Here is a 5,236-nt window from a genome sequence, read left to right as displayed (position 1 = left end):
ACTGTCTACTGGTTGTGATGTTGGCTTTATGTAGTCTTTCCCTCAGCATTTTCATTCCTCTTTCTGTAGCTTTCCAGCGCTGTTCAGGCCTCTCCTTTTTGTAAAGTGTTGGTTATTACTGCACCCGGTCTCTGAGCTACAGTAGTAGGAACATCTGACTCCTGTTCCTTTTCATGGGGCTAGATTCTGTGTCCTGAGAGAAGACTTCTAACTCTAAACTCTTTCTTTTATTTATTTGTATGCATGTACATGTTCGTATACCCATGTGTGTGTGTGTGTTCATATGTAGAGTCCAACAGTAGATGACAAGTGCCTTCTTCAGTCACCCTCCACTGGATTTTTTTTTGAGACCGTGTCCACTGTTGAATTTCGAGTTTGATGATAAGACTATGGTGGTATTGTGGTTTGAATTGGAATGCCCCCTCCCCCGCCCCATGCTCATATATCTCAAGAATCAGGATGTGGCCTTGTTGCAAGAGGTGTGTCACTAGAGGTAGGCTTTGAGAATTTAAAAGTCCATGACAGGCCTAGTCTTTCTTTCTCTGCCTGCTGCTCGAAGATGAGGATGAAAGCTCTTAGCTCCTGTTTCAGTGCTATGTCTGACTGCCTCCATCTTCCCCAATATGATAGTCATAGAGTAGCCCTCTGAAACTATAAGCCCACAATTAAATGCTTCCTTTTAAAGTTTCCTTGGTAATGGGTCTCTTCACAGCAATAAAGCATTAACTAGGGCAAGGCATTGGCCACCAACCCTAGAGATCCTCTCCTTTCTGCCTTCTCAGTGCTGAGATTACAGGTACCCATCATTTGACATTTTCACATAGGTTCTCTAACTTGTGCCGCACACACTTTATCAACTAAACTAATTTTCCAGCCCCTGAAATCTTGGTTTTCCAACCCTCTTAATAATAGCACCCACGTGCTTTTTGGACTTATGTGGATCCCGTAAGCTCTTTGGGTTTGTACTCTTCTTTGTTAAGCCCAGTGCTTCCCCAGCCAAACCTTGTGTTCCTTCTCAGCTTAATAACCAGGAGAGGCTGTTGACCACTCTTTCCAGGGGGATGCTAATTGTCAAATATAGGGAACACCTTCTGTAGCTTTTGATTGCTGAGTTTCCCAACCATCTCCATTCTTTTTATAAGCCCATTTCATCCAGATTTTTTCACAAGTCAATATGCTGTAAATGCCATTTATCTCCTAGGTCATCTCCATAGAAATCTTTATCAGGGCCTTGTTGGAGTCTGGGGATCATGCTTCAGCTGGAGCCATACAGATATGAATGGCCTGTGCTCTTAGCTAGAGTCAGGATACCATCTGGGCCATGCTGCTGCCATGCCTGGGTCTGTGGTCCTCCTGTGAGAACCATGTGGGATGGAATCAGAGGACCATGCTGAGCTGGCCCTGCCCTTCACTGGGATCATGCTTCAGCTGGAGCCATACAGATATGAATGGCCTGTGCTCTTAGCTAGAGTCAGGATACCATCTGGGCCATGCTGCTGCCATGCCTGGGTCTGTGGTCCTCCTGTGAGAACCATGTGGGATGGAATCAGAGGACCATGCTGAGCTGGCCCTGCCCTTCACTGGCCTTGGGAGAGCTGGCCCTGCCCCTTGCTGGATGTTGTAGCAAGAGAGCTGGCCCTGAACCTCATGGGCAAGCTGCCCCTCCCTCCTCCCACTCAGGAGAGATGGCCCCACCCCTCACCACAGCAGGAGAGGAGGAAGAGCTGAGTCTGATGGCATGGGTATAGGGGAGCTGACCGTGCTCATCTCCTGAGGTGGGTGCCCCCAGTGGCCTAGACTGACCAGCTAAACTACTACCCAGGTCCACAGCCAGGTTTTGGCTCGGTCCACTCTAACATCTACTCCATATAGGACTTGCTGGAACTTGCGAAGGAACTGGTACTGTGAAATGATAACCACAGGATATCTGAGAGGAGTTCCGATGAGGATTCAGTGATGGTGGTGTACCAGAAACCAGACATCTTGAACCAGACCAGTGACTCATTGAAGTTAGCATTTGCAAGTAAAGCTGATTAGACAAAAGGGTATACTGTGTGACACTCCCCTACTCCCAACACCACCAGGAAGCTGAAGAGGTGTTGGAGAGACGAGAAAGATGGAAGAGTGAAGTGGTTTGTTTTGTTGTGATTTTGGTTCTTTTACTTTTTGTTTGTTTGCCGTTTTGTTTTGCTTTTTTAAAATTTTCATTTGGAGTGCCACTGCAGAGGGGAGAGGAGGATATGGAGGGACTGTGAGGTAAGCAGAATTGGGGTGCACGTGTGTCTATTGGGAGAGATTATACAATCTGGGACCCTGAGCAACCTGTCACATTCTTAGTGTCTAGGACTCCAAGGATTATCATGCCATTGCACAGCATCCCATGAGCAGCTAAGTAGGCCCACAAGTATCACAGTGTAGCTATTGATTAACTGCTCACTTCCCAGGTAGAAGGTCACTGGTTTGTTTGGTCACTGCCCAAGGAGTCTTTTCTTCCACAGCCACAGTGCAGTATCCCCACACTTGTAACATCTAAGCCTTGCATTGTAGTGGTAGGATCTGAAGGCATGGTAGCAGGATAATCTATACCAGTGGTTCTCAACCTCCTAATGCCATGACCCTAATACAATTCTTCATGCTGCGGTGACCTCCAACCATAAAATTATTTTCATTGCTACTTCATAACTGTAATTTTGCTGCTATTATGAATTGTGATGTAAATATCTGTGTTTTCTGATGATCTTGGGCCACCCCTGTAAAAGGGTTATCTGACCCCTAAAGAGGTTGAGAATCTCAGGTTGAGAACTGCTGATCTACATGAATGTTCATGCCATTTGTTGTGTTGAAACAAGCCCTGGTCTAACCAATAAATGTTCACTGACTTCTGTAGCATAAATTCTAATTGGTATTAATAATAAGAACCCAGAGTCAGATATAGAGGTTAATGCTGAAGATCAGAGAAGCAGAGCACCAGCTACTAGAGAAACCTTTTACTTCTACTGAATCCTCTGACTGTATCTCCAGACTTCAATGAACTCTTGTCTCCTCCTGCCTTATATTTCTCTCTGCCCAGCCATATCACTCCTGTCTCAACCTCCCTAGTGCTGGGATTAAAGGCATGGGATCCCAAGTGCTGGGTTCACCTTTGTGTGAGCTCTGTTTCTCTATTGGTTAAATTTAATCTAGTGTAGCCCAGTGTGGCCTTGGACTCACAGAGATCCCTCTGCCTCTGTCTCCTGATTCCTGGGATTAAAGGTATGTGCCCTCACTCCCTGGTCTGTATGGCTGACTAGTGTGGCTAGCTCTGCACTCTGATCTTCAGGTAAGCATTATTTGGTAAACTATCAAAATATCACTACAGACTTCTTCCCATACTTGGGATATAAATGTCAAGTTCATTTCTTGCCATCATCCATGAGACTAGGGGCTCTTCTCTGATAGTGTCTTTGGATATAAGTGACCTGTCAGGGGAGTGTCATATATTGCAGGAATGGTAAGTCACACTGAGAAGTAACTGGAAAGTTAGGGCTTGGCGAAGACATGGCTGCTGAACTTTAGCAGTGTGGACTTTCAGCTTCAGCTTTTAGCAACATCCTTTTTACCAAGCTCAATGGCTGGGGCCAGCAGTCACTTAAGTTCCCTTCAGGCAGAGATACCCATTCATCCCATGCTTGGCACAGCCTGAAGCAATCCACCAGCTACTGGTTAGCTAACCTTTGCAAATCCCGAATACTTCCTCGTTCCTTTCATGGTTTGGCTCACAGACAGCAGCAGGAGTTCATTGGTGCACAGTTTCCAAGGGATGACAAGAGTATTCACATTCAATCAGATGCTCACAAAGAATGGTTTTGGCACATCTATTTTATTGATGTGGCCTCATTATCACCATAATCTATCTGTCTCTGCTGCACTTCCTCTAACCTTTTGGGGCATGTATCTAGTATGTACCTGTCTTGGCAGTTTATACGCTCATTGGATCTTAAATTGGAAATAATCTGTATCTGCTGCAGGTTAGCCTTTCTGTAAACATGTGTGAAGCTCTTGGAAAAGAATAACCTGGCTAGCATCTAAATGGCATTCTAGTAAATTGTAACATGTTCCACACCATGCTGTTATGACCAAGGAATAAGGCCAGACGCTTCCTGCTGTCTTCATTTTATCTGATAATGTAAACCCAGAAGACCATAATGTGGGATGTGCTTATTTGCAGTATGAGTGATTTAACCTAGAGCTCTTCCTTGACAAAGAAAGTGTTACTGGAAACTGCATCATAAATGGATGATAAGAGCAGGTCTTCTTTTTAATAGGAAATAATCACAATTACATCAGAGATAAACATTTGGCATTTTGTGCAAGGTCCTGTAAAGAAACAAATGGTGTATATTATGAATGTCACTCTAATGAAAATGCTGTGTCACAAAAGCAGGGAGGTTGCATATTTAGTGCCCTCTGGTGTGAATATCAGTAAGAGCTGGTTACTTTTTATACCTTAGAATTTAGAAGGATACTTTGGAGATTTTGTGAGGTAACCTAGTTCTCTGAAGAAGCCATTTATGCAATCTAAACGAATGTTTCCTTCTGTCTCTTGCCTCAGGATCAGATTAAGCATTTTTTGTAATCTTTTTTACTTCAGATTAATATTAGAACTTGCTTAAGGTGTGATGTTGGTGATAATTATGATGATTCTTCTTCAAGAAGAAGTTTCATTTATACATTTGTCTGTCTGTCTGTCTGTTTTGAGACAATGTTTCTCTGTGTATCCCTGGCTATCCTCGAAGTAGCTCTTGTAGACCAGGCTGGCCTTGAACTCACAGAGATCCCCCTGCCTCTGCCTCAAGAGTGCTGAGATTAAAGGTGTGCCCCACCATCACCCCCTGGCTTTATTTATTTATTTGTTTATTGCTTGTTCATATGTATACAGGTGCACTGCAGTGTGTGTGTGTGTGTGTGTGTGTGTGTGTGTGTGTGTGTGTGTAGAACAGAGGTCAACCTCAGATGTTATTCATTGGGAGTTGTTCACCTTCAATTTTGAGACAGTCTCTTACTGGGACCTGAGTTCATCAATTAGACAAGGCTAGATGTCCTGCAAGCCCCAGAAATCAGCTGCAGTAGGATGCCTAGTTTTTACATGGTTCTGATCCTCAAGTGCTTTCTTAGATGACATATCTACCAAACTCCTATTTTTATTTATTTATCCAGACATGTTTTATTTAGTTCATGTGTGTACATGTGTGTGCGT

Source organism: Microtus ochrogaster, unplaced genomic scaffold (genome assembly GCF_000317375.1).
Source record: "Microtus ochrogaster isolate Prairie Vole_2 unplaced genomic scaffold, MicOch1.0 UNK50, whole genome shotgun sequence".
NCBI lineage: Eukaryota > Metazoa > Chordata > Mammalia > Rodentia > Cricetidae > Microtus > Microtus ochrogaster.
The sequence above is the reverse complement of the archived record's forward strand: the minus strand, read 5'-3'. Positions refer to the sequence as shown.